The sequence below is a fragment of the Pleurodeles waltl genome, chromosome 6 (assembly GCF_031143425.1).
Source record: "Pleurodeles waltl isolate 20211129_DDA chromosome 6, aPleWal1.hap1.20221129, whole genome shotgun sequence".
NCBI lineage: Eukaryota > Metazoa > Chordata > Amphibia > Caudata > Salamandridae > Pleurodeles > Pleurodeles waltl.
The window spans coordinates 297,500,852-297,520,451 of record NC_090445.1 but is presented as its reverse complement, the minus strand read 5'-3'; the positions used below and the strand labels follow the sequence as shown (position 1 = coordinate 297,520,451).

Below are 19,600 nucleotides of genomic sequence, written 5' to 3'. Positions count from 1 at the left end.
CCTTGGAGATTCTTCACTAGCAGGAATATACCAGAAAGCCCAGTCTTTGTCCTCTTTCAGGCAGAAGCAGCAACTGCAGGCCGCCCCAGAAAAGCACAGTCACAGGCAAAGGGGCAGTACTCCTCTTCCAGCTCTTCTCCTTGGCAGAGGTTCCTCTTAGTTCCAGAAGTAATCTGAAAATCTGGGGTTTTGGGTTCACTACTTATACCCCTTTCTGCCTTTGGAGCAGGCAAACTTCAAAGGAAAGTCTCTATTATTCACAAGATCCTGCCTTGCCTAGGCCTGGCTCCAGACTCACACTAGGGGACAGGCAAGGCCATTCAGGTGTGAGTGACCACTTCTCCCTCCACTCTAGCCCAGATGACCCATCAGGATATGCAGGCTACACACCAGCTCCCTTTGTGTCACTGTCTAGAGGAGATTCACAAACAGCCCAACTGTCAGTCTGACCCAGACAGGGAATACACAAGCAGGGAGAGTCACAGAATCGTTCAAGCAAGAAAATGGCCACTTTCTAAAAGTGGCATTTTCAAACTGACAATTTAAAAACCAACTTCACAAAATATGTAATTGTAAATTGTGAGTTCAGGGACCCCAAACTTCACATTCAGATCTGCTCTCAAAGGGAAACTGTACTTTAAGGATATTTAAAGGCAGCTCCCATGTTAACCTGTGAGAGAGATAGGCCTTGCAACAGTGAAAACTGACTTTGGCAGTATTTTACTGTTAGGATATGTAAAACACATCAGTACATGCCTCATCTTTAACACTACACCCTTCCCATGGACTACGTACGGCCCACCTTAGTGTGCAAAAATGGAAGGTTTGGGCCTGGCCTGGGTATGCTTGCCAGGTCGAACTTGCAGGTTACAACTGCACACACAGACACTACAGTGGCAGGTCTGAGCCATGTTTACAGGGGTACTCATGTGGGTGGCACAACCAGTGCTACATGCCCACTAGTAGTATTTTATTTACAGACCCTGGGCACCTCTAGTGCACTTTACTAGGGACTTACTAGTACATCAGCTATGCCAATCATGAAAAAGCCAATTGCACATACAATTTACACAGGGAGCACTTGCACTTTAGTGCTGTCAGCAGTGGTAAAGTGCCCAGAGTATCCAAAACAGCAAAAACAGAGTCCAGCACACAGTCAAAACATGGGACACAGAGGTAAAAAAGACAGGGGAGACCACGCCAAGGATGCCAGGTCTAACAGGCAGAATTGTCTCTAGCATGGAGGTCAGGCCTCATGACAGTTAGCAAGGCAGGCCCTCTGACTCTCTTGGTCATGGTGCGGTTACTCCAATGCTGGCTAACATTTCTGGTAAGCTGTGTGTTGCCCTGGCTAAGTTGGCATTAGAGGAAGTATGCGAAAGACGCAGGGTTAGCTCAAGTCCTGTTTAGAGTGGGTCCTGTCAAAACAGAGCTAGGTCATCTCCCCAGAGGGATGATCCTGACAGAAGGTTGAAAGGCAAGAGTAGGCCTTGCAATAAGACAGCTAGTTTCCCACACCCTTCCTCACTGAATGGTCAGAGAGACTCATCAAGAATGTGGTTGAGGAACAGGCATTTTGCAGGTTTACCCCCACTTTTTGCCCCCATCCTGACTACTAGCTGCTGCACTAGCTGCACTCTTGGCACCCTGACCCTCAGATCATGCTGGAATTAAGGGCAGAACTGAAGAAGAACTGCCCAACTGCCCTTGGACCCACACAAAAAGAGTCTGCTTCGTTGGAAGGAGTGCGCCTTCTGCACTTTGGGTTACTAAAGTTGGCACTGTGCCTACAGTTCCTGGCTCAGGGAAAAGTTGATTCTAGCCCCAACCTACAGCAGTGACTGCAAGAATCAGTCGGCTTATCTCCTGGAACCAGCTCTAGGGCCACAATAGCTGAAAGAGCCCAAATCGACACGCTACTAGCCACCGCAGACGTTTTGCTGCTACCAGTTGCCGAGCATTCAAGAGGACATATACGATATAGCCAAAAGTTGCACCTGTGTCTACCAGACCCAGGAGTGCTACCAAAGCTGGATTTGTTGTACTCAAGGGACACTAGCCCCTCCCTAAGGATTCTGACCTAACCACGTTGCAGATGGACCAGTAGACCAGCTTCGGCTGGCCCGCTATTACAATGTAGAGGACTTCCAACTAACCCAATCTCTATGATCAAGTTCGCTCCACTTCACCTGTGGGCCGAGAAGCACCCACAAAGGCATCCCCATTGACCTCACCACAACCAGAGCATCCTTTGAACATCTTTTTGCCTGCATACCTCAGCATCAGGGTGAGCTCTATTGATGTCTATGCTGGTGATCCTATAAAGTTTGGATCTTGCTTTATAAATGCTCTGGTGGCCAGGTAGCTGTCCAGAGTATCCTTTCTGGCCCCGTACGGCTCTGTCCTGACGGAGTTGGTCGACCAACTTGGGCCAGATTTGTGAAAGTACTGTTTCAAACTTTTCAAAGGTTTGTTAGCAATTTGTTGGCCAAATGTTTGTTTACGGTTGATATAACAGTTATTTATGGTTTCTAAAATGTGTATGTCTGGAACCATCTGGTGGATTTTGATGATCAAGTCTCTAAAAGTTCATAAAAATATAATCTATTTTTATAAATGAATGTCTTATTTCTTTCATATTGTGTGACTTTCTTATTTTGTTGTTTGGTGCTGTTAAATGCATTACACATTGTTCCCTTGCTGAGCCTTACTGCTCCCAGCCACAGCTATGCAGAGTTGAGCTTAAGTAAACATACGGGATGGTGCCCAAAATAGTATTTGTGAGTGTACTGCACAATAAGGCCCCACAGCTTTATCATATAGTACACCTAAATCCTTGCACCACTGCTAACTAGTGCTAAAGTGCTTGTGCTCGCTCCTTGAACCATGGTAATTCTGGATTTTTCCCGTTTGCCATATTCCATTAACTTGTAAGCCCCTAGTAAAATGGCACTGTAAATTAATTACTACAAGTGGGCCTGCAGCACGGATTATGTCCCCCACTTAAGAAGCTCTGAAACATCTCTCAGGTGTTTCATTACAGCCTGTGGATGTAGTTTAACTGCTGTGTCGAACTATCAAAATAAACCTTTTGCGGGCCCCAAACTTTCCCTTTCTATAAATATATATCACCCCTAGGGTAGACCCTGGACAGCCCAGAGGACCCCTAATGAACAATGAATGTTTCATTTCAGAAATCGTGTCCCTGAAACTGCCCTAGACTAACAATGGGCTCCACTAATATGGCGAAAGTCTTCGAAATGCTAGATTCGAATAAGGTATTTGAAATACTGCACAAAATTAGTGTTGTTGATAAAATATTTGCCTGGAAAATACTGTTACATACATCCACAGCACGCATTAATTCAGGAACAATCATATCCAATTCCTGGTGACGGAAAGATGCAAGTCAGAGATGCCCTGTGTTACCCTTGCTGTTCCCTCTGACAAACTATGAGATAAACATTAGCCTTGTGCACAGAGTAACCGTAGACATATTCATGCATGTAATTTCCCAGTATGCAGAGAACGTCTTATAATACATACACAAGGTCTGTACTGATGGACAAACTGAACCCCGTTGGTGCAATGTCCGAATTGTTACTAAACAAGCATAAATCAGGTCTCTTCCAACTGTTGAGACATAATGAACTAGAATCAGAGGTACTGATTGGAATGATCCTAAGGAGGAGAACAGACACTTTTTGATACCTGAAAATACAGGTCTATCATAGTGATGATGAAATTATTAAAGAATGCTATCACATTGGCATGTATCACTGTTTACTGTTTACTTTTGAAGGCTTTCTTTCTTTTCGTGATGGGTAAACTTTACCTATCCAAGATGGTGCTATTACCCAAGTTGTTATTCTATTTTGTGTCTCTTCTACAGTTCCTCAAACAGCACATTTTGGGACCTATATCCCGTGTTAATTATCCAGTATGGGAAAGTGTAGGTATATAGGCTCTCTCATCAAGATAAAGTTGCCAGTCACCTGACTTTGACTAGCGTTAGAGTGTCCCAATGACAGTAGTATATTTGTGGTGCGTTGGGGACCTCGTACATACTTAAGACTCTATTTGAAAGTTGCAGTCATGGGCTACCTTTTTCTAAATTAATGCGAATGGCAATACATTGTTGGATCAAATGCTAATTCACAAAGAACCAGAGCTATCTCAGTGGTGTCTCCCTCAGATCCAGAAAGTTGGCATCTGAGGCAAGAGCCGAGTTTGTGCAAATGGGTGATCTGTACACTAAGAGAAAACCGAAGTATGTTTCAGAATTAAGACAAGAATATGAAATATCACTAGGGATTTTTTTCACTTACTAATTTGACTTGAGGGAACACACAGATCAAACCCACTAGTTATGAGTCACTAACATGTTAGTAATGAAAGATACGACCAAGACGATAATGATACGGCTACGGAGGGTTCTAAGGCTATTAGAACATTCTGCCACTCAGGGCAGAATGTTCTATTAAATCAAACAAATTGCTCACGAGCCCGAGGGGATTAAAATCCCCTTGGGCTCCATGAGGCTTTGTTCACAGCTGTTGCTGTGAACAAAGCGAACAGTGGAATGTTGGCGCTGCGGGCTTTTACCGGCCAGTAAAAGCCCGCAGCACTCCATTGTCTTCATTGGACATACCAACATTCCAATGTTCTAATATGTATTAGATAATTAAGGAACCCATACAAGTTGACTGTGGAAGGCTGAATCCCAAATGGGCCTCAAACTTTAGCAGGGAACTATCTTGCAACAGAATGATATCTTGCAATGCAATAAACACCTAATGTCTCTGGTAGCACCCACTTCAATTTACCACAGTTTCATTGCTTATACCGTTCATATCTCATGCCCAAATGCCTATTTAAAACATATCCATCCATTCCTAAAACTTGTCACAGATGCTAGTGTGCAAGGGCTGACTTATATCATGCTGAATGGGGACACTTGCACCCCACCGCATAATGGGTGGAAATTACAGGACAGGACTACTCACATCTCTGACAGAAGTTGAACACACTCTATGCATGCCTACTGAGTCTAATGCCAAGGACCAAACAGGATCCTGTACATTTTTTAAATGAGATAGTTGGTAAACATTCTCAACTGGTTATGCAGTGTTTACAATCAGGTGTAAGCAATAATAGCATTGTTAAAGCATGTGTTAGCGTTTGTGGGCAGATTAGATATTCTCTTTTGTTGCATAGCCATTTTAGTAATGTCTCTAGGCATATTATTTTAGCAACTAGGCCTGCCGCTTGTGCCCTTTAGCCCAGTTACATTTTATTCTGCCTCATTTTTAGGGTTGTGCCTGCATCGCATGCGCTGAGCGAGACGCTTTAGGAATTAAAAAGGGCTCGGAGCCCCGTCCACGTCACGTCAGTGTCTTTCATTGGCTCGTGGGCTTGCCTGTTAGAATCTGCTTGATTTAATTAGTGGAAGGCACGCATACGTCATGCCTTTTCCAGTGGATAGCACTCCTCAAGTGCATCGACCAAGTACAGAAAACATACGAGGCTCGCTGTTTTCCGTCCGGTTCATGGACAACTTTTTCTCTATTTTCCCAGTGCGATCTCGCTTGTTTTAAATGCTGACATATTTTTCTGCGTATTTCGTCTCTTATCTTTAGAGAATGGAAAGCATTTCAGATCCTCCCAGTTAAAGTGACCTTCTTCAGCTGTTTGTTCGTAAACAATTTAACAGTTTGCAAGATTTCTCTGTAAACTCTAGTGGACGTTGTTTTTGGAATTCTGTTTGGTCATAATATTTAGAGCCACATCCTGATATGAAAGGTGTCCGGTAAGAGCAGCGCGCGGATGTTTGCCCGCGCGATCCGAGCCAGGGTTTTCCAAAGAATGAATAAACGTGTTACGCAAGCTGTTTGTAAAGTGGTTTCAGCTAAATGTCACATGTAAAACTGCACAGACGTTTTCTGCCCAAGGTGTTTAAATTAGTAGTAACAATGCTTTTGAAATCGGGTGCCAAATTTGCTTCTGCTTACAGATGACAAGTTTAAATATTTAAAGGTATATCATTCAAAATATCCAAGCATTTACATCTTACCTAAAATCCATAAACCCTACTGAACATATGTCAGAATATGTAGATGGTTTTTTACAGCCTTTTGTGGAAAATTTACCCTCCTATCTAAGGGATAGTAAGGACTTGCTGAATAAATTGGAAGATTTTATTTGGGATAACACAGATCTAACTTTTGTGACTATGGATGTAGAGAGTCTATATACTTGTATACAAACTGACTGTGGTTTGGAAGCATTAAAGCATTTTCTCTTTAAACGTAATGCTAGTTTTCTAGAACACACATTCATGTTATTGGACATGGCCAAGATAATCCTACGCAAACCTATTCATGGGCTTGTTTGAGGTGGAGCATGCCTGGGGCCGTCAAGCGCATCAATGGATTAATAACATAATTTTTTATGGGTGCTATATAGATGACATCCAGGTTATCTGGAATGGGAATTTGACTGATCTTGAGGAATATCATACATTATTGAACAAAAATAGATTTAGGGGGTCATTCTGACTTTGGCGGGCGGTGGAGGCCGCCCGCCAAAGTACCGCCGTCAGAATACAGCTGCACGGTCAAAAGACCGCCGCAGTAATTCTGAGTTTCCCGCTGGGCGGGCGACCGCCAGAAGGCCGCCCGCCCGCCCAGCGGGAAATCCCCTTCCACGAGGATGCCGGCTCCGAATGGAGCCGGCGGAGTGGAAAGGGTGCGACGGGTGCAGTTGCACCCGTCGCGATTTTCAGTGTCTGCTATGCAGACACTGAAAATCTTGGTGGGGCCCTGTTAGTGGGCCCCTGCAGTGCCCATGCCGTTGGCATGGGCACTGCAGGGGCCCCCAGGGGCCCCACGACACCTGTTACCGCCAGCCAGGTTCTGGCAGTCAAAACCACCAGAACCAGGCTGGCGGTAAGGGGGTCGGAATCCCCATGGCGGCGCTGCCTGCAGCGCCGCCATGGAGGATTCCTCAGGCCAGGGGAAAACCGGCGGGAAACCGCCGGTTTCCCTTTTCTGACTGCGGCTTTACCGCCGCGGTCAGAATTGGCCTGGATGCACCGCCAGCCTGTTGGCGGTGCATCCGCGGTCCCCGGCCCTGGCGGTCCATGACCGCCAGGGTCGGAATGACCCCCTTAATGTTAAATTGCCCCTTAAATATGATAAAAATAGAATTGATTTTTTAGATCTGCAATTGTATGTACATAACAATGCCATGCATAGTGACATTTTTAAAAAGCCCACTTCTTGTAATAGCGTACTCCATGCCACCAGTGCTCACCCGAAAAAAAAAACATCGAATCAATTCCATATGGTGAGATGGTGAGAGTTAGATGCAATTGCAGCCAACAAAAAGACTTTGAGAAAAGGTTGTTGGCAATAGAATGTGACTTTCGTAAAAGAGGATACAATGAGGATGTCCTGAGAAAGGCAAAAATTAAAATAAAAAAAAGTAAATAGGAAGGATACATTACAGGAAAATCGTAAAGAAAAAGAAAACAATGAAGTGAAGGATAAAAAACGGGAGGTCAGTTTTGTTACCAAATATGATCTGTACAGTAGTCATGTCTATAATGCACTAAGAAAAAATTTGCATATATTGGATTCTGTCACACTGCCAGAAGGTACCATATCTAAGAGACCGAAAATGGTCTATCGAAGAGGTAATACTCTAAAAAATATACTCTGTCCCAGTTACGTAAAGGATAATCACAATAATTCTGAGGTAGGAACATGGTTGGATGTGAAACCAGAAGGTTTTTATGTGTGTGGGGGTTGCTCCGTATGTAAAATAGGAGTTAACAAAATAAAAAAGTTCAAATACAATACCCCGAAGGAATACACCATCAGTTTGTTTATTAATTGTAACACAACATTTGTGGTTTACGTCTTGGGATGTTCGTGTGGCAAATTGTATATCGGCAGTAGTATACGGAGTCTAAAGAGATGAGTGATGGAACATATAAGAGCTATAAAAAACAGAGATATCAAATATCCTGTGGCTACACACGTACAGTCTTCCCATCCCACCAACACTCAGATTTGGTTTCATGGTTTAGAACATGTACCTCATGATGAAAGGGGAGGTGACAGGGAATTGACATTAAAAAAAGCTGAGGCAAAATGGATAAATAGATTACGAACAGTGCAAGAAGGATTAAATATTAATAGCAAATTTCATTATTGTTTGGGAACTTAATGAAATGTGTGGTTAAAAGTGGCACCTTTCAATGGCTATCACTGTTACATGATTTAAAGTGAGGTTTTCTATAACTGCGTTAGGTAGAAGTGTCTAGTATGAGTATTAAAATGATGTATAAAAATACAATCGACATCTTAGTGATATGTGGCCTGATTGATTTTGGCAGTGGAGCACGTTATAGGTATTAATCGTGAGGTATGGACTGGTGTTTCCACTTTAATAATTAGCATAATTGTTATATGTTGTAGCAGGTATATTTTATCCTGTTTTAGTAGAAGACAAAACAATAATATATCTTTTAGAACTCTTGGTACGTGATCAATATAAATGTGGGGAAAATAAAAAGTGTGATTCTAAAATGGCTGCCACTGTTACATATTTTAAAACGAGGTTTAAAACGTTGTTATTGTTATATGTCTTAAAATGAGGTCATTTTGCTTGTTTAAGGTGGAAGAGATCACACAAGTATTAAAACGTCTATTTTGTCTTAGTAGACGATGAAAATAACAACTTACATCAAATTCGCTTATGTAGATTCTGTACAAATATAAGGTAAAAGGTGCCTTTCTAAAATGGCTCCCACCAGTATATGTTTTCAAATGAGATTTTACTGGCATGCCGAGTGCATTATACATAAAAGGTGCCATTTCAAAATGGCCGCCACATTTACATGGTTTAAAAAATGAGGTTTTCTAAGGTTTTTTAGTTTGCCCCAGATGTTAGTGACTGCACAAGTATAAAAACGCACACTTTGTTGTAAGAAGATGATAAAATAACAACATATATTTAACCCGTTTATGTAGAGTTCATATAAATATATGGCAAAATGTGCCTCTTCAAAATGACTGCCATCATCACATGCAAAAAAAAAAGAGATTTTATTAGCATGTTGAGTGTATTATATGCTGCAAGTGCGAGGTGTGGATCAGTGTTTCTGGTGTAATAATTGACATTTTTGCCAAATGTTATTGTAGGCACAGTCTATTTTGTTTTAGTGGGCGACCAAATAATAATATATATGAAATCGTCAGTGCAAAGCTTATATAAAAGTGTGGTCCAAGTGCCATTTCAAAATGGCTGCCACGTCACATACCTCAAAAGGAAGTGTTTCAGTTTACTTCAGGTGGAAATGGTTAGTGCAAGTATAAAAACGATGTGTGAGAACACAATCGGTTTCATTGTCAGGAGATCGGATGGTGTTCTGCCGTGGAGCGCGTTACATCCTGCAATTATGAGGTATGGGTTAATGTTTCTTCTGTAATAGTGTGTACCATCTTTATTTTGTCCTAGTAGATGATCAATTGACATTAAAAATTGATATGTAGCCTTACTTCTAATGGAAATGGAATAGTGCTGTAAAGATTGAAAGATGAGAATCAGAAGAATACAAAATAAATCTTTGAAATTTGGAGTTGTTTGTAATTAAAACTAATTGATAACCAAAATTAAGTTAAATGTGGAGGATAAAGTTTGCCACTTGGTACGAAGTAACATATACGCAATTACTATATTAAGAAACACATTTTTTTTACAACATTTGATGTATTTTTTTAATCAATAAAATATAAAAAAATATAAAAATGAAGAGTTTAAAATAAAATAAAATACATAATAAGATGACATAGGTAGTTTTGGAGGAAGTGAAGGAAATGAAGAAATAAATAAAAAACTGACAATGTTGGAAATTATTGCAATTAATTAAAAAAAATATATATATATATATATATATTTTAGCCTTTTCCTCTCTATTTATATTTTTCTATAAGTTAAGTCATTAGTTTAATTTATTTAATAAAATAAAAAAATTACCATGATGGTGATTATTGATGATTTGAATTTTTTCACAGCATTTTATATTTAATATGGGTGGAGGATGGATATAGAATATTATATTAATTGATATTTTATGTATTTGTATATATTTTTATAGCTCTAAAGAAGTCCGTTTGGACGAAACGCGTTGGCTATGATGGATTAGATATTGTCATTGTGGATAAATAAAGAACAAAAAGTTTTCATAAGAACTCTATTGAATTATGTGATTTTTGAAGAAATGTGATAATTTTGTGGATATCAATGGACACTTCGATGGGCTGGGTCTCCTCTTCAATGTTATGAGCCCATGGCTATTTGAGGTCTAGGGGGTTGGCCCTCACGACCCGTGCACCAAAAAGTGCCATTAATTGCATATATAATAAAGGAAGAAGGTGCGGTTTCAATTCACCTTGATTCCCATTTTTTTTTTTTTTACAATTGACAATTTGTATAAATCAAAGTTTCTCCCTAAATGTTCTCAATACTGTGAGAAAGTAGCCTCTTTCTAGCCTTGTTACCCCCACTTTTGGCCTGTTTGTGAGTATATGTCAGGGTGTTTTCACTGTCTCACTGGGATCCTGCTAGCCAGGGCCCAGTGCTCATAGTGAAAACCCTATGTTGTCAGTATGTTTGTTATGTGTCACTGGGACCCTGCTAGCCAGGACCCCAGTGCTCATACGTTTGTGGCCTATATGTATGTGTTCCCTGTGTGATGCCTAACTGTATCACTGAGGCTCTGCTAACCAGAACCTCAGTGGCTATGCTCTCTTTGCTTTCCAAATTTGTCACTAACAGGCTAGTGACTAAATTTACCAATTCACATTGGCATACTGGTACACCCATATAATTCCCTAGTATATGGTACTGAGGTACCCAGGGTATTGGGGTTCCAGGAGATCCCTATGGGCTGCAGCATTTATTTTGCCACCCATAGGGAGCTCTGACAATTCTTACACAGGCATGCCACTGCAGCCTGCGTGAAATAACGTCCACGTTATATCACAGCCATTTACCACTGCACTTAAGTAACTTATAAGTCACCTATATGTCTAACCTTCACCTGGTGAAGGTTGGGTGCAAAGTTACTTAGTGTGTGGGCACCCTGGCACTAGCCAAAGTTCCCCCACATCGTTCAGGGCAAATTCCCCAGACTTTGTGAGTGCGAGGACACCATTACACGCGTGCACTGTACATAGGTCACTACCTATGTACAGCGTCACAATGGTAACTCCGAACATGGCCATGTAACATGTCTAAGATCATGGAATTGTCACCCCAATGCCGTTCTGGCATTGGGGAGACAATTCCATGATCCCCCGGGTCTCTAGCGCAGAACCCGGGTACTGCCAAACTGCCTTTTCAGGGTTTGCACTGCAGCTGCTGCCAACCCCTCAGACAGGTTTCTGCCCCCCTGGGGTCCAGGCAGCCCTGGCCCAGGAAAGCAGAACAAAGGATTTCCTCTGAGAGAGGGTGTAACACCCTCTCCCTTTGGAAATAGGTGTGAAGGCTGGGGAGGAGTAGCCTCCCCCAGCCTCTGGAAATGCTTTGATGGGCACAGATGGTGCCCATCTCTGCATAAGCCAGTCTACACCGGTTCAGGGATCCCCCAGCCCTGCTCTGGCACGAAACTGGACAAAGGAAAGGGGAGTGACCACTCCCCTGACCTGCACCTCCCAGGGGAGGTGCCCAGAGCTCCTCCAGTGTGTCCCAGACCTCTGCCATCTTGGAAACAGAGGTGTTTGTGGCACACTGGACTGCTCTGAGTGGCCAGTGCCAGAAGGTGACGTCAGAGGCTCCTTCTGATAGGCTCTTACCTCTCTTGGTAGCCAATCCTCCTTCCTAGATAGCCAAACCTCCTTTTCTGGCTATTTAGGGTCTCTGCTTTGGGGATCTCACCAGATACCGAATGCAAGAGCTCACCAGAGTTCCTCTGCATCTCCCTCTTCACCTTCTGCCAAAGGATCGACCGCTGACTGCTCAGGATGCCTGCAAAACCGCAACAAAGTAGCAAAGACGACTACTAGCAACCTTGTATCGCTCATCCTGACGGCTTTCTCGACTGTTTCCAGTTGGTGCATGCTCTGGGGGTAGCCTGCCTCCTTCTTGCACCAGGAGCTCTGAAGAAATCTCCTGTGGGTCGACGGAATCTTCCCCCTGCAACCGCAGGCAACAAAAGACTGCATCACCGGTCCTCTGGGTCCCCTCTCAGCATGACGAGCGTGGTCCCTGGAACTCAGCAACTCTGTCCAAGTGACTCCCACAGTCCAGTGACTCTTCAGTCTAAGTTTGGTGGAGGTAAGTCCTTGCCTCCCCATGCTAGACTGCATTGCTGGGTAACGCGTGATTTGCAGCTGCTCCGGCTCCTGTGCACTCTTCCAGGATTTCCTTCGTGCACAGCCAAGCCTGGGGCCCCGACACTCTAACCTGCAGTGCACAACCTTCTGAGTTGTCCTCCGGTGTCGTGGGACTCCCTTTTCTGACTTCGCATGGACTCCGGTTCACTCCTCTTCTAAGTGCCTGTTCCAGTACTTCTGCGGGTGCTGCCTGCTTCTGTGAGGACTCCCTGACTTGCTGGGCGCCCCCTCTGTCTCCTCATCCAAGTGGCGACATCCTGGTCCCTTCTGGACCACAGCAGCATCCAAAAACCCTAACCGCGAACCTTGCAACTAGCAAGGCTTGTTTGTGGTCTTTCTGCGTGGGAACACCTTTGCAAGCTTCTTCACGACGTGGGACATCCATCCTCCAAAGGGGACGTTCCTAGTCCTCTTCGTTCTTGCAAAACACCAAGCTTCGTCCATCCAGTGGCAGCTTCCTTGCACCCTCAGCTGGCATTTTCTGGGCTCCTGCCCTCTCTCGACACAGTCGCGACTCTTGGACTTGGTCCCCTTGTCTTAAAGGTACTCAGGTCCGGAAATCCACTGTTGTTGCATTGCTGGTGTTGGTTTTCCTTGCAGAATCCCCCTATCACGACTTAGGTGCTCTCTGGGGGTTGTAGGTGCACTTTACACCTACCTTACAGGGTCTTTGGGTGCGCTATTTTTCTAACCCTCATTGTTTTCTTACAGTCCCAGCGACCCTCTACAAGCTCACATAAGTTTGGGGTCCATTCATGGTTCGCATTCCACTTTTGGAGTATTTGGTTTGTGTTGCCCCTATACCTATGTGCTCCTATTGCAATCTATTGTAACTTTACACTGCTTGCATTACTTCCTTTTGGTATAACTGCATAATTTTGGTATTGTGTACATATATCTTGTGTATATTTGGCATCATCATACTGAGGGTACTCACTGAGATACTTTTGGCATATTGTCATAAAAATAAAGTACCTTTATTTTTACTATATCTGTGTATTGTGTTTTCTTATGATATTGTGCATATTACACCAGTGGTATAGTAGGAGCTTTACATGTCTCCTAGTTCAGCCTAAGCTGCTTTGGCTTAGCTACCTTCTATCAGCCTAAGCTGCTAGAAACACCTCTTCTACACTAATAAGGGATAACTGGACCTGGCACAAGGTGTACGTACCCCTGGTACCCACTACAAGCCAGGCCAGCCTCCTACAAATACATATGAACAAGATTCAAATTTTTGTAACTTTTACTTTTCATTCATCCTCTTTCTCTGGAATCTTATCCAACAGTCTAGCTCGCACGTTTTCAAAGCTTTAAAATCAATGCATTGATCCATTAGTATTATAATCTTGAACAAAAAGGTATGATTATTTGTGTGCCTGGCCCCATTATTATTAATATATATATATATTTATATATATATATATATATATATATATATATATATCATATAGCGCATGCTATAAATATAAATAAATATATATATATATATATATATATATATACATATATACATATATTTATATATATATTCATATAGCGCATGCTATAAAAAAAAAAAATATATATATATATATATATATATATATTCAAAACAAAAATGGTCTAAAGGTTGCTGGGTGTTGCACTCCACTGCCGGTGCCAGTGACGGAGAGGACCAGTCTCGAAGAATACAATTCACCAAAAGTATTCACTGCACCACCAACGCGTTTCAACTCCACAAGGAGTCTTGTTCAAGACTCCTTGTGGAGTTGAAACGCGCTGGTGGTTGTTACTTTGACATCAATAAATAGGCACTATTGAAACGTAATTAATAGGCACTATTGAAACTTCATGGAGTGCAGTGAATACTTTTGGTGAATTATATATATATATATATATATATATATATATATATATATATATATATTTATTCATATAGCGCATGCTGATGTATATATATATATATATATATATATATATATACACACAATATTTGCTAAATATGTCAGGGAAAACATCATAGCTTTCAGAACAGTGAATCAAGCTGAAAAATGCTTAAATGAGATGGCGGCCAACCACCAGTTTGAATAACTTAAAATAGGAAGGCCCTTTATACCTAGAAATCCATCTGTGTCTGAATGGACTCAACTACTTAAGAGGTCGTAACAGAATCCTTTCAAGTGTTAATATTGAGTGCCACCTAAGGTCCTCTCGATGGAAGGCTACTAACTAGGGAACTAAGGGCCAGATGTATCAAAACAAATTGCACTCGCAAACGGCAAAATCGGCCGTTTGCGAGTGCAAAATAGTGGTCTGCAATGCATCAAAGGCATTCGCAGACCACAAAATAGAAATCGCAAAAATTGCGATTTTTTGCATTGCGACCTGGATTTTGAGAATCGCAATTTGCGATTTGCAAAATCCAGGTTGCAAGGCAATTCTGCAAAAAATCGCAAATTGCGATTTTTCGCAGAATGGTATTTTGCACATGCAAAATACCATGGTCTGCAACCAGGTGGTAACCTGGTGCAAAATTTAAAAATGCAGCAAAACTGCATTTTTAAATGTAACATGTAAAGCACACATGCCCTTTTGGCATGTGTGTACTTCACATGTTAAAAAAAATAAAATTGGGGTGCAGGAGAGGGGGCCTTAGGCCCCCAGCACCCTGCCCTTTTGCATTTCCAAAATTGCTATTTCTGGTTCAGAAATCGCAATTTTGGAAATGCAAAAAATTTGCAGCTATGGGCCAACAGGCCAATAGCTGCGAATGGGGCCAGTATCGCAATTTGCGATTCGGTAATTGCATTTGCGATTTTTAAGAAATCGCTATTACCGATTCGCAAATGTGATACATGGCCCTTTGCGATTCGGTAATAGCGATTTCTTAAAAATGCAATTACCGAATCTCAATGGGCCAGAATCATACATCTGGCCCTAACTCTTTTTAGGGTCGAGCCTGCGTCGCATGCGCCTGCGCATGCGTTTCGCTAGCGCGATGCTTTAGGAATTTGTTTGGATGCTTAGGAATGTTGAGCACTGTCTGGAATTCACATGTCATCCAAGTTCGAGATGAGGTCACAGTATCTGGACAGAGAGTCTGGACGGTTGGTGAGAGTTGGACGTGTTTGTATTTGCTCTGGGTTGGTGGTATCCAATAAAGCTCATCTTACAAAACCATTTGTCTGAGCTCAACAGAATTAAAAAGGGCTCAGAGCCCCGTCCACATCACGTCAGTGTCTTTCATTGGTTTGTGGGCTTGCCTGTTAGAATCTGCTTGATTTCATAGGTGGAAGGCACGCATACGTCATGCCTTTTCCGGTGGTTAGCCCTTCTCGAGCGCATCAACCAAGTACAGAAAACATACGAGGCTCGCTGTTTTCCGTCCAGTTCGTGGACTACTTTTTCTCAATTTTCACAGCGCGATCTCGCTTGGCAGAAGTCGCGCGCTATGCATAATATCAACCCTGTTACACAATTAATTGCACTTTTTCCGGTTACGTACATGGTTTATGTGGCAAGAAAAGTCCAGTTAGGAGTTTACAACGCTATTAGCTCTAACACAAGCAAACGCGAGACCTGTTGCATTGCAAATGTTTGTTATAATTTTAGTTTAGGCCACATTCATGGTGTTGTTTTTTTTTTTTTTATCTAGTTGTTCTTTTGTAAGACATTCTTTTCACTTTGTGCTTTTTTCAAGGTTGCAGCAAGATAGGGTTGCCGGCAAAAATAGTACACAGCATCTCCAACATTCACAGAAACATACACGTCCTTACGTGGTGACATTTTCTCAGAACATCAGCTGTTTTATTATATAAACACTTTTCTGTCCCATGCAAGTTAGAGGGAGATTCCAGCCAGATGACCACAACCGCATGCTGATTGACTTTGCTACAGCTGCTTGCTGAGACTACCGGATCCCTTTCTTACATGGGGATGGTATCTCTTTAGACAACAGGCTTCCTTGCTCTGGTTTGGAGATTGCTGTCTTCCCAGGGGGATTCTGAAGAGTGGATTGGGGCTTATCATGCTGCACTCTAACATAGCTTAGGTAGGAACTGCATATATTACGCATTGTGACAGTATGGGGGGACTTTTCTCATGTTTCACTTTTCTTGTCACTGTTTTGCTTCTAGTGTCTTTGATCATTCTAATTATTGCAATTCATGCCATTTTATCTAAGGCGCAGTTGATTCATAAAATCTTATTGAACCATTCTCTGCCTCTGTTTGTCTTTGCTTGTGTGAGACTAATTTAACTGAGAGAAAGGGATGAGATCTGATACACCACGATTTCCATGAGAAGTCATTCTTGTCATGCACCCAGTTGCCACAAATCATTCCTGCTCTTGGGCAGAGGTGAGGCCCTGCTAGTAGGCCGGAAACGGATTAGGCCGATGGTTGTCACATGGTGTGGGATTGGACTCTGTTCCCCACAATTCAGGTGATGCTGCTGCCCGAATCCAGCAGCCTCATTAGGATAATGAGAGCCCATGCAACACTTTCTAAGCTGATTAAAAATGACTCATCTGACCACAATAGTTTGATCAGGAAAGCTGAAGGGCTAACTAAGCTTTGCATAGGGCTTTAATTGCCAGACCCAGGGACCATAGTTTTAATGCTACTCAGCTGAAAATGTATAAAGCCACAAAATGAAGACCAAGGAAAGAGGTTATCTCAGAACAGTGGGAAATTGTAACTAAGGCTTCCTGCATAATGGATAGTGCATAATTTTGGAGGGCTAACTCTTGTTTGTGACAATTGGATTCTAAAGTGATATCGACCAGTTGCCATATTAATGGGGAAGAATGGGTGGCACATTTTACACAGATATATTCAATAGGTAATGGGTGTGATGTACAGATTTGGGTGGGGTGAGTCTCTTCTTTCCCGCAGTTTACTTTGCTTGAAGTGATGTGGGCTATTCAGGAGAGAACGGTGGGCAAGCGCCTGGGTCTAATGGGGTCCTGATAGATGTAATTAAAAGTAATATAGACTTCGGGGCCCCAATGTTGACTAATGTGTATAATTGTCTGGAAGAGTCAACAATACCTGGCTCTTAGCAGAGCTTGATTGTTGTGCCGATTTTCTAAAATGGAAATAGTGAAGAACCTAAAGGGTATTGTCCTATTTCATTGATAGACACACCGGCCAAAATCCTGGGAAGAGTGTTGTTTAACAGGATTGTTGAGTGAATTAGTGATAATAATCTGTTAGAAAAATGTTAGTATGGTTTCCCTAATGACCTGGATCAGGGAAAGTTATGTCAGACACTTATTAAGGTACAAATGGATCCTACCATTGTGCATATGCTGGTTTCTTTATATTCAGGTACTAAGGCCAGAAAAAGGTTTGGAAGAAGCAGTAAGGTGGTGAAGGAGTTTGAGATTGAACAGGGGGTGCACCAAGGATGTATTAATCAGTTGAGCTCAGAGTTGAGTAGGTGCACTCCTGATGTGCCCAGGAGTAGGGGTGTTTCCCTCCCTCATTTACTATATGCTGATGATATGGTTTTAATTGCTCGTACCCCCTAGGGCCCTGCGTCTTTTTGTTAGCTCATTTTTGGTTTTTATAGGGAAGTTAAATTTGGACACAAATTTTACAAAATCATTTTTAATGACTTGTGGGTCCAAGCTGTTGAAGCCTTTAACTATCAGGGTGGGGGGAACTGTCTTAGTGAGCACCAACACTTTCTCCTATTTGGGGGTAACGTTTAGCTCCTCTGGCTACTGGGTATATCATGTTATGCAATGTAGAAATAAGTTTTCGAGAACTATTGGCTCGTTATTGAGTCTGCCATCACCTGATGGGCAAGACTTCTTAAATCTGTTAAACAAATATATACTACTCAGTGTGGTGCCACTGCAACTTATGGGGGAGGAATTTGGGGTGTGGGAAGCCCATTAAATCAAATGAATCTTCAAAGAGAGGAAATTTTTTTCTGTCGGAGAGTGCTATCTGCTTCGCCAACTACTTCCAGTTATAGATGTCACAGTGAGCTCTGCGCAGGATATCTGAGTGACATTGTGAATCTTAGCCCCGCATTATTGTGGCTGTCTGAATGGAGCTCTCAGTAGGCAGTGTTAATGAAAGAAATCTAAGGCTGGTTGGCGTGCGACCAGGTCATAGCCATACCTTGGGTAGCTCATGCAAGAAAAATCCTGGATGTTGTAGGTTTATCAAACATCTTTGCAGACGGTACACGGGGGGGCGGGGAGGGTTAATTAGTAGGCGGCGGGTACGTGATCTATTTTTGAAGCGCACCAGTGAAGAGAGGCTGCAGGCAGAATAGAAAATGATAAGTGTAAGGAATTATCGCCATTTAAATTCAGTGAGTCCAACCACGTTTTATTTGTGAAATAATAATAAAAGCTGGCCTCGATCTTTATTGTTTAGGTTCGGGGCAGGCAAAATGAAATACTGTCTTTGTTTTCCAAAAGGTTTTCAGCCCAATTTAGATTCTATATATCCCTGCTATAATTTCCACAAGCAAACTATAATGCACTCTCTTTTCTGCTGTCATTTTTATCTAATGTATACCAAGAGATTTTTTTGTGCCTCTTTTGAAGCATAGAAATGTCTGACACTATTTACCTGCCTATTATGGTTTATTATTATTGATAAGGGAATGATGAAATCTACAGACATGTGTTTTTATTTTAACAAGCTGCGGTTCGGGCAAGGGATTCAATCTCTGCTGATTAAGCTATGGGTTATTAATCACTCTCTATCTGAGTTATGAATTTTAGTCTTTTATAGACTTGGCAATTATGTATAATTAGTGCAATTATGAAATTATCACATTGTAGTGTATTTTAATGTATTGCAATGTTTGCCTATCTTTCACTTTTATAGCTATTTATAACTGAATACGGGTGTTTTAATTTGTCTTGACTTGGTTTCTCCACTATTGTTTGAGAATTCATAGAAGAAGCCTATTCATAAAAAGTATTTTACCCTGTCAAGGCACGAGGCGATAGATCGCATAGCTAAAGTATCTAATATTGATGTTATAAATTGCTCAACTTTTTAACTGCACTTAAAATGTATCTTGTGTAATTGCGTTTACTGTTAAGTATGTGTAATGATTCATAGACTAAATTGTCTCAATAACGTATTTTTATTACTTCTAAGGCCTGCGCCGATCCACATAGACTTTCAAAGAGAACCATTTTAGCTGTGCTTTTAGACTTCTGTTTTAGTGTGACCAACATT

General features: G+C 41.9%; 1 protein-coding gene across 1 annotated transcript in view; it reads right to left on the bottom strand.

Moving 5' to 3' along the window:
* The window catches only part of LOC138301916 (vasoactive intestinal polypeptide receptor 1-like), a 1,190,266-nt gene that overhangs the window by 91,794 nt on the left and 1,078,872 nt on the right, over positions 1-19,600 (bottom strand). The gene's annotated exons all lie outside the window — the stretch shown is intronic.